Genomic DNA, 11,027 nt, shown 5'->3' on the forward strand with positions numbered 1-11,027 from the left:
ACCTCCAAATCCTTCCCAAACAGTTCCACTAACTGGGGACCAAGTATTCAAACATTTGAGCCTATGGGGTCATTCTCATTCAAACTGCCACAATGAGGCAAAAATCTATAATTCCTTCTTTTAAATTGTTATTTTCAGGTGTTTGGTCAACAAAAGATGAATATTATATATTGAGTCTTACTTTTTTTGTAATGAGTATGCATCTTGTAGGGGGTACTATGAAACTGTGTAAATATCTTCTGATTCTTTAAGCATCCTTTCTTTTTTTTTTTTTTTGGTTTTTTTATTATTATTATTATTATTATTATTATTATTATTATTATTTTACAACACCATTCAGTTCAACATAATAGCCACAGAATCCCCTGTTCTCCCCCTCTCGCCCACCCCTCCCCCCAGCCCACCCCCCATTCCCACCTCCTCCAGATCAAGGTCTCCCCCGAGGACCGGGGTTGACCTGGTAGACTCAGTCCAGGCAGGTCCATTCCCCCCTCCCAGACCGAGCCAAGTGTCCCTGCATAAGTCCCAGGATTCAAACAGCCAACTCATGCAACGAGTCCAGGACCTGGCACGAATGCACAGCTGCCTCCCAAACAGATCAAGCCAACTGACTGTCTCACCCGTTCAGGTGGCCTGATCCAGTTGGGGGCCCCTCAGCCTTTGGTTCATAGATCCTGTGCTTCCATTCATTTGGTTATTTGTCCCGGAAGCATCCTTTCTTGTACACTATTCTTGTACACTCACTATTGCCAGAATAATTTTTTTAAAATGTCAGTCACCAAGTGGTGATTTCCTAATTCCATCATTTTTTTTTCTACACTTAACTGTTGGCTTTCTGAGTTTAAGTTAACAGTGTGTGTGTGTGTGTGTGTGTGTGTGTGTGTGTGTGTGTGGCTAGGGGTTGAATTAGGCCATATCCTTAATTGCTTTCCACATCCCCCTCATGTTTATCAGTTCATAGAGAATTTCATATGGTTTATTTCGATCCTATCCACTCTCTTTCCTCACTCCTCCCAGTTCCACCGCTCTTCTCTACCCACCCACATTTGTGTTCTCAGTTTGTTTGTTTTTTAATCATGTACAGTTGGTAACTGCCCTTGGATGTGTAGCCTTCTTCTAGAGCATGATTAATTCACCAGGATCCATACCCTTAAAGAAAACTGACTCTCACCAGGCAGCAGTGGTGTACACCTTTAGTCCCAGCACTTGGGAGGCAGAGGCAGGTGGATCTCTCTGCATTTGAGGCCAGCCTGGTCTACAGAGTGAGTTCCAGGATGGTTAGGGACACACAGAGAAACCCTGTCTCAAAAAATCAAACCAACCAACCAAACAAAAAAACCAAAGCACCACCACCACCACCACCACCACCACCACCACCACCACCACCACCACCACCACCACCACCCTCCCCCAACTCTCTCCCAACAGCCATTAATTGCCAATAGCTTTTTAGATAGGGGTAGGACTTTGTGCCTACCTCTTCTCTCCATGCTGGGATTTTGTCTGGTGAGAGCTTGTACAGATTTTGGACATGCTGTCTAAATTACTCTGAATACATGCATGCAGCTGGCTTGCTGGGTGAGGAAAACAGTTTCGTGTAAATCACCTATTACTCTTACTTCTTTCTGCCTCCTCTTTCCCAATTATCCTGAGCCCTGGAAAGAGGAGTATGTTATGAATGTCCAGGTTAGGGACATTCTCTTTTTCTTTGAGTCTTGACCAGTTGTAGGTCTCTGTGTATATCACCATATACTTTAGAAAGAAGCTTCTGATGAGAGCTGATTTATTATTGACCAGTGGGTAAAACTTTAAGTCATTAAAAGTCACTGTATACTATGCCTTTTAGCAGAATAACAGTGGCAGGAGCTCTCATTGGCCCAATGACCTATCTAGTCACAGGTTTTTGGCCCATGCTATCAGGGTCCTGTTTAGAAAGTCCTTTACTGTGCCAGTGAGTTCAAGCATATTTCTATTCTCTCTGAGTCAAGGTGTCAGGTCTTATGTCAAGGTCTTTGATCTGTTTGGAGTTGTGTTTTGTGCAGGATGAGAGGTAATAATTTATTTTCATTCTTTTACGTTTGCCATCCAGTTTGATCAGCACCATTTGTTAAAGATGCTGTCCTTTTCCCAGGTGTATTATTGGTCTCTTGTAATCAAATGAGATGGTTGTAGAAACTGGGGTCCCCAGTTCTATTCCATCGATCAAAGTGTCTGGTTTTATGCCAGTGTCTTGCAGTTTTTATTACTGTAGCTGCCTGGTGTAACTTTAAACCAGAGTGTTGATGTCTTCAGCCATTGTTCTTATCATTCAGGATTGTTTTTGTTCTTCTGTTTCATGTGCATGTGTGTGTGTGTTTCATATAAAATTTAAGGTTAATTTTTTTCAACTTTTGATGGTGATCACATTGTGTCTGTACATTGCTTCTAGTAGAATGGCCATTTTCACAATATTAATCCATGAGCATGGAAGGTCTTTCCATAGTTTGATAATTTCTTCAATTTCTTTCTTCCATGTCTTAAACTTTTTATTGTAAGTTTTATTTTATCTTTCTTCACTTCTTCAGTTAGATTTGTTCTAAGATTTCTTTGAAGCTATTGCGAATGGGATTGTGTCTCTGATTTCTTTCGTTATGTTTCTCATTTGTATGTGGAAAGGCTGCTGATTTTTGTGTGTTAGTTTTGTAACCTGGTACTCTACTGAATGCATTTATCTCCCGTGGGAGTTTTCTGGTGGGACCTTTAGGGTCTTTATGTATAGAATAACATTATCTGAAAATATGGATACTTTGACCTCTTTTTCTATAGGTCTTCCCCTTTCTCATGTGCTGTTATATTGCACTAGCTAAAACTTCAAGCATGTATTGAACAGGAATGCTGAGAGGGACATCCTTGTCTTGTTCCTAAGTTTAGTGGAAATGCTTTGAGTTTTTCTCTGTTTAACATGATGTTGGCTGTGGGTTTGTTGTCTATTGACTCTATTATGTTGAGATATGTCCCATGTATCCCTCAATTCTTGGACTTTTATCATGAAGAGATGTAGGATTTTGTCAAAGGCCTTTTCCACATCTATTTGAGATGATCACATGGTTTCTGTCCTTGAGTCTGTGCATGTGATGGATTATGTTTATTGATTCACATATGTTGAACCATTTCAACATCTCTGAGATGAAGCTCATTTGCTCATGTTGAATAATTTTTAATATGCTTTTTAATTTGGTTGGGAAAATAAAACATTTAATATTTTTAAAAACTTAAATGAATAATACTTGGTATAATTGTAAAGATCATTTTCAATTTAAACATTTATTATTGCTGTGGGATGTTCTGTAGGTCCTGTGGGAGCCCATTCTCAGGTTCTTTGTGGCGTTACCCAGCAGGTCCGTATAGAGGATGATTAGGACCATGGGCCTGAGTGCAGGTGTTTGAGATGGTCTGCACTTGGCTGTGCTGGGGGATGGTCTGTATGCTCTGATTGGTTAATAAATAAAACCTGATCGGCCGTGGCTAGGCAGGAAAGATAAGCGGGACTAACAGAGAGGAGATATAAAAGGACAGAAAGGCAGAAGGAGACGCTGCAGCCGCCGCAATGACCAGAGAGGCTGCAGCCGCCGCCATGACCAGAGACGCTGCAGCCGCTGCCATGACCAGCAGCATGTGAAGACGCCAGTAAGCCACCAGCCACATGGCAAGGTATAGATGTATGGAAATGGATCAATTTAAGATAAAAGCACAGTTAGCAAGATAAGGACAGTTGGCAAGAGGCCTGCCACGGCCATACAGTTTGCAAGCAATATAAGTGTCTGTGTTTATTTGGTTGGGTCTGTGGGACTGGCGGGTGACAAAGATTTGTCCTGACTGTGGGCAAGGCGAAAAAATCAAGCTACATATTATCCTTTTAGTTATCAGTCAAGCTTAATACTTATTCTTTTGAGATTGATTTCTATAAACTTAAGAGTAGTATCTGTCCTGTGGTGTATTTCTGTGGTCAACTCATTTACAAGGCATTGGTTGGTCTCCAGTACCCTCATTCCCCACCTCCAAAGTGATGTGAATTGCTTAATGGTACAAAACATCCCTTTGACATTCTGTAGTTGCTGTGAATGCAATGACAGTTGTAAGAATCTTCAGAGTTGTTCAGGGTATGAAGTGACTAAAAAAATTATCACTATTGAGAATTTAGTTTATTTTGAGAGAATCTATTGCATTTTGGGTCTTTGACAGGGACAAATTAATTAATGTGTCTTAGAATCTGTGTCTAATAATATTGGAGTCAGGGAAGCCCAAAGCCATTCAGAACATCAGAGCATGATGCTTTGTGTTTTAAGGTCTTTGGGAAGAAATGGACAGAATCATTTTCAATCTCAGGTGGTGTTAGTGGTAAAGGGTATTCAGTCCACTTGTAACATTTGCAGGTTCCTGTACACCCTATAGGATTAGTCCTCTTTTGCTTGAGTTAGGACAGCACTTCACCTAGAATCAGAACTATACGGGTCAAAGGATAGACCTAGAGTTGAATGTTAATTCATCTTAGTTCTTCATTTCGAGGATCATTAGTTGTGGTGGGCCAGAGTCTTCCTAGTGAGACCTTACTCAGGGTCAGAGAACCTGGGCTTTCTTTACCTAGCAGGGGTGCATAATGGAATGATTTGGCCAGGGGCGTTTTTACCAGGTGTTTGAAAGGGTCTACACTTGGCTGTACAGTGTGCTTTGATCTTGCAAGGGGGAGGTCTTTTGCCTCTCCCCTTGGCATATTATAAAAAGCCCTTTTGAATAAAGCTCTGGGCAGTTGGGTATTGACCCAGCCCCCTCCCCCTCAAGCTATCCTGTGTCTCTGTCTTTCTTATCATGTCTTTCTATGTTTCTACTTAATATTTCCTCAGTCCTGTCTCCTCCACCCAAGAACTCTTTGAAAGGTGGGAGCAGGTTGGAGCTGGACTCCCACAATTAGTTAAATAAAACATTCATAAGATAGTTGCCAAAAATGTATAGGTTAAAAACACCACCACCAGTAAAAGTACAAAAGCTGCATCAAGGCCCTGAACCCTAAAATCATATATGAATTTTGGTCAAGTGAGGAATGGTTAGATTCCTCTGCCAGAGAACTTTCTTTATAGCTCAAAGTCTGCATGTAACTAAAAACTATCCACCCTCAAATGAACAATCATTTTCCTGTTACATTCCCCATTATAATGCCAATTTATAGTTAATTTGAATAATGTATTATATTATCCATTTAATATTTGTTTTCTTTGTTGAGGCTTGAATAAGATAATAAATTTCATTTTCCCCATGGGTTCAGAATCTGCTAAGAAGTAAGAGACTGGAGTCAGATAAAAACATCGGCCTTACTTCTGCTGACAGCCCTGCTTGCTACTGCCAAAAGAGGGTTCCAGATCCCCTAGAACTGGAGTTACAGGTGGTTGTGAGCCTCCTGATGTGGGTGCTGGGAATCAAACTTGAGTCCTCTGGAAGGGCAGCATGTGCTCTTAGCCACTGAGTCCTCTCTCCAGCCTCAATTCCAGAATCCTTTCCCTTGCAGGAATCTTGCAATCTCTGGTATTAAAAATAAGTTTCACTCCTTTTGAAAGAACAGCTTGATAGAGTTTGATGAGGCTGTGGGAGATTCCTGGAGATGCTGACTGGGAGGGAGCTAAGAAGGAAGCAGAACCTGATATTCCTCATTGGAAGTAAGAGAGAGCTGGATTAATTCTTTGTTTTTTTCTTCCTACAACCCAAAGGCAGTATTTGAAACTCATTTTTTTTAAGTATACTACGTATTTTTCTGGGCACCAGCCCTCTATTTATTGCAGTAATAGTACATCTATAATTCGAAGCTACAAGACAAGTTCTTACAATAGGAACAGTAGGAGAGAGGGATGAGGAAAAGCCAGATTCTGTTTAGGAGGTCAAGGGTGAGGGGTGAAGGAAATCCTTTTGATGACTGGCTTTCTCCCAGGAAGGTGGACATCCAAAGTTTGTGTCTGGATTCTCAGAGAAATGAAGAATTAAATGACTGAGAAGCTCAATGCAACAGTATATCTCAGCATTCTTCGTTTCATAGGGAAGTGGGGAGCTCACCTTTGACCGATTCATGACAAGGCCTAGCTGATGCTTTGGGCAACAATGGGTGGAGGTCATCATCCGATTTAGAATTTGCAACTATTAAGAACAGACTACCATACACTGCCAGAGTGAGGTAGCTGTCATCCTGGTCCTGGAACCTGTGTATCCTAGTGAGAGGTGCCAGCCAAGATTCAGAGGGGCCTTTGGGAATCTCTTAACTTAATGGGACTGGGACTTCAATCTGCTTCTAAGGTCAGATGGCTTTGTATTCACACTAATTAGCAAAGTTCATCTTCTAACCATTGATCAGAGCTAGGAGACTGAATGAGTAGGCAGAAGGAGTCTGCAGTGACAAGACCATGATTCATTCTCCTTGGCAGGTAGCAGATGGGCTGATCAGGGAGTGGGGCTAGAAAGAGTCTCTGTAGAGAGACACCAAAGACAAGTTGTTCATGTGCTGCACAGTACATTCTAGATATAGGAAAAGGGGGAGGCAGCAATTTGGTATTAGGTATGAGCTGTATGAGATTTGTATGAGAGTGGCCACTATGGCCTTACTATTAAGACTGTGTAGCTTTACAGTGTCCACAGATGATAGTTTTGCTTGTGATGTATGTTATAACAGTAGAAGCTTTCAACTTGTCATCAATCATGTCAAATTTGTTAGTTGATAGTACCATCAATGAGGCAAGATGTTTGAGTCAAAGAATGGTCAACCAAGACTGTTAAACTTGATTATGTCCCTTGTTGTTTTTCGAATCTTAGATGGTCTTTTAATAAAAACCCAGGGCCAGATATGAGGGTGAAAGCTGAAAGATCAGAGAAGCAGAACAGCCATCCACTAGTCCTTACCTCTACGAAATCCTCAGCCTAAAGAGAGTGAGTTCCTGTTTCCTCACGCCTTATATACCTTTCTCTGCCCTGCCATATTACTTCCTGGGATTAAAGGCCTGTGTGCTTCCAAGCAAAGGCATGAGATCTCAAGTGCTAGGGATTAAAGGTGTGTGCTATCATTGCCTGACCTGTGTCTAATCTAGTGGCTGGCTCTGTCCTCTGTTCCTCAGGCAAGTTTATTAGGGTACACAATATATTACCCCACCTTGACTTCACTGCCCACTAAAGCCATCTCCATAAACAGTACCACCTATGGTGTATGCCAGCAGTAATGAATTTGGACAGGGAAGTCATTAAGGACCACGATCTTGTATGTAGCCCATCTTGTCCCATAGTGCTACATAAAAGCCCGAGCTATGTGTAAGGGCAATGGCTTTCAAACAACTGCACTCATGATGAGGTCATCATGGCTCTGGAGGGCAGTGTAGGGCAATCCCATACTAGGTGTGTGTACGTAGAGCTGGATCATAGGAGCAATGAGGGTGATAAAACTACTCTCCAAAGCCAGCAGGAAATCTTGGCAAGATTAGTAGACTTCTCTACTCTCTCAACATCACCACAGAAGGTGACAAGACAAGGGTGCTGGCAATGTTGTAGAGCCATGATATTCCAGAGCATGCCGATGTGATGCTGTGCCTGGAGAACTTGCTGGATTGTGGAAGTCACGATGCTGAATGTTCCCATCACTGTCCCTTCCAACTTGCTGACAACAGATGAACCCAGCTGGGCAGCAATGTCTGTGCCTACATTCCTAGTGATGGGATGACCACACATCTAAAGAGAGAACCCATGTCTTCTGGATTTAAGCTCTTGGAACCCACAAGGTCCTTTGGCATCCCAAACCTGCCACCCAGAGTTCCCTTGGTAGCACTAAGGTTGGGAGTTTTGAATGGACCTTTCATCTTCTGAGTTGCCGCTGTTCAGGGCTTGAAGCTGCCAAGCAGGCCCAGTTCCCAGAATCAAGTCAATACCTTCAGATAGGGTAGCATCTGGGATCCCACTGGTAGTGGGAATGCTATAATCCAGGACTTCTTTGCTTACACAGCCACCTACTTCCATATCCAAGAGTGTTTGCCTTTCTCTTTTGGAACATCTGAAATCATGACTGGGTGGATTTGTCCACATCTCTCCCATGCTTCTGGTTGAACTTCTCCTCTTCTGGAAAGTTCTACTCAGTTCTTAGACCTGCAGGGGCTGCTTGGTTGGTAGCCAAACGATCATCAGAGCCTTTCTTCATGTCTTCCCTGGTGCTTTTTTTTTCTATTCTTTAATGTTTTCTTGGGCTTTTCTTCCTCTCTTGTTTCAGACATGGACCTCACAGGCTTTATAGCCCTTTGATAATCTTTAAATTTCTTCATGGTAATGGGACCAGAGATTTTTATTGCTCACCTATGCTTGGTAAAGGAGCTGCTGAAAGGCATTTTGCAAACCCAGAGTGTCATGCAGTAGTCTTAAGCTCTTTTTTTGTTGGAACCATGTGGTACTTCTTGAAGTAGTTAGGACATACTATTTGTCTATGTATGTTAGTTTTAGGATCTTATGAAAACCAGTTTCACACTAGCTCAAACTGGTTGTCCAGTTTATACTTGAGTGTGAGAGCCTCAAAGAAGGAATTGTTACTTTCCTGTTCCTACAATAGTATGTAAGCAATGAATGCATTAATAAGTGGCGCAAGTCACTCATGGAAGCACCAGTGCAGAAGCCCATCCTTGGGGAAAATGGGGAAGAAGAAGTTGAGAATGGAAGCAGAGAGAAGGAGAGGGAGAATGACACACAGAGAGAAAGACACAGAGAAAGACACAGAGAGAAAGACACAGAAAGACACACAGAAAGACTCACAAAGAGAAAGACACAGAGATAAAGATACACAGAAAGAAAGACACACACACACACACACACAGAGAAAGACACACAGAAAGAAAGACACACACACACACACACACACACACACACACACACACACACACACACAAGCTGAGGTGAGTGCCAAGAACTTAGGTCATCATCACTGTGGCTTCCAGATTAATTCTATTTTTTTAAAAATAATATAATTCTTTATTGATTCTTTGGAAATTGCACATCATGCACACTAATCCCGCCCACTTCCCAGTCCCTTCATATCCACCCCTGCAGTATGCCTCCCTAAAATTAGTTAAAAACAAAACAAAACAAAACAAAGCAAATCAGGCAAGTAAACAAACAAACAACCCACCTCGCTCCTCCATCTTTCCAACACCTCTTCCTTCATCTTAGTGGTACTGGGAGCTGTGGTGTGTCACACAGTGTACCCCCTTTGTCCAATCAGCCCCATCTGGAAAATGTTCATTGCAATGAGTCATTGGTCTGGTTCAAGGCCTCTGGCACACCATCATCACTGGGCCCTCATCGAAACTCCTCTCGGGTATCCCGCTGTCACCCCCAAGTCATGAGATCCTGTGGTTATTGTTCCGCAGGACCAGTCCCTTCAAGCACTCCAGCAGGTCATAGATGGGGCAGCTGTTAGAGTGGGCCAACCCAAGGCCCAGGATGTGGGTTTGGATGTTAGCTGGGCTGCTTGGTCCTGGCCATTGGAACCATCCCCTCAGGGGAGGGGCAGAGCCAACTCTCCAAGGCCCATGCCATTGGGGCCACTCTCCCATGCCTGTGGTGAGGGGTGGGATCATCTCTCCCAAGTTCTGGGGTCAGCTCTTCCATGGGGCTGGGGAAGCGTCTGCTCTCCTGCTGCAATGTCCATTGAGTGGCAGGACCAGAACTATCCCGGGCCAGTTAGGGACAGGGCTGGCTCAGCGTGGCTCTCGGATTTCACCATGTATGGTTCCTATGACCCCCTGTGGTAACACGAGTCATGGACACCAGCCCAGACCCTGGCTGCTGTTGGGTCAGACTCAGACATGGCCCATGGCAGTAGCAGTCCAGGCCTGGCCCTGTGTGGCTGCACACACATTCAGATTGGCATGGTCCCCATGGCAGTGAGGCCCTCTGACACCAACATGGCCACAGGATGCAGCCTAGACCCTAGGCATTTATGTGGCCTTTGGTGGCACCACAGGCAACTGACATCACAGACCCTAACTGTGATAGGACCACGGACCCAGACTTGGTCCCTGGCAGCAGTCCAGGCTCAGATGTCACCATGGCCCAGATGGCAGCATAGGCTACTCTATAGGTTTTTACCTCTAGCAGCAGTGTGGCACTCAGATACCAACATGACCCCAGGTGGTGGCCCAGAACTCTGGCATTGGCATAGCCTTTGATGGTATCATGAGCCATAGACATCAACACAGACCTTGGCTGCAGTGGGGCCATGGACTGAGATAGCGCTCTCAGCTGCAGCTCAGGCCTTGGCATCACCATGACACTTTGTGGCAGTGCAGGCCACTCAGATCTGTATGTCTCTGGCTGCAGCATGACCCAAAGATTCCCCACCTGGCCTTAGGTGACAGCCCTGACCCCAGGTATTTTCATGGCCTTAGGTGGTATCAGGTGTCATGGATATCAACCCAGACCCTGGCTGTGGTAGGACCATGGACCCAGTATCACTATGGCCTCAGGTGGCAGCACACACCATCCAGATTAGCATGGCCCTGGTGGAAGCATGGCTCTTGGAGACCCACATGGACTCAGGTGTTTGACCTGGTCATCTGCATGGCTTTCAGTGGTGTGGTTACTGAAGCCATGGACATCAACACAGACCCTGGCTGCTGCAGGGCCATGGTCTCAGACATGGCCCCCAGCAGCAGCACAGGCTTGGATGTCATCATGTCCCCCAGTGGACAGGTCACTCAGATCAACATAGCACCAGTGGCAGCATGGCCCTTGGACACAACAATGGCTACAGGTGGTGGCCCACATCCTGGGCATCCTTGTGGCCTTGGTGGCAACATGGGTCATGGATGTCAACATAGACCCCTGGCTGTCACAGAGTCAGATATGGCCATAGGCAGCAGCCCAGGCCCAGATGTCATCCTGGTCCTGGATGGTAAACAAGCCACCAATATCAACCCATTCCTCACAGCTCCTACTTCTTCAGAACTACTTCTTACCACAGCACATGAAAAATTCTGCCTCTC

The 11,027-nt window shown here is 44.3% G+C and overlaps 1 pseudogene; it reads right to left on the bottom strand.

The window, feature by feature from the left end:
• Nucleotides 1-7,422: 7,422 nt before the first annotated feature.
• Nucleotides 7,423-8,617, bottom strand: LOC102917978 (signal recognition particle receptor subunit alpha pseudogene; annotated as a pseudogene).
• Between the last annotated feature and the right edge of the window lie 2,410 nt (nucleotides 8,618-11,027).

The sequence above is a fragment of the Peromyscus maniculatus genome, chromosome 14, assembly GCF_049852395.1.
Source record: "Peromyscus maniculatus bairdii isolate BWxNUB_F1_BW_parent chromosome 14, HU_Pman_BW_mat_3.1, whole genome shotgun sequence".
In the NCBI taxonomy this organism is placed as follows: Eukaryota; Metazoa; Chordata; class Mammalia; order Rodentia; family Cricetidae; genus Peromyscus; species Peromyscus maniculatus.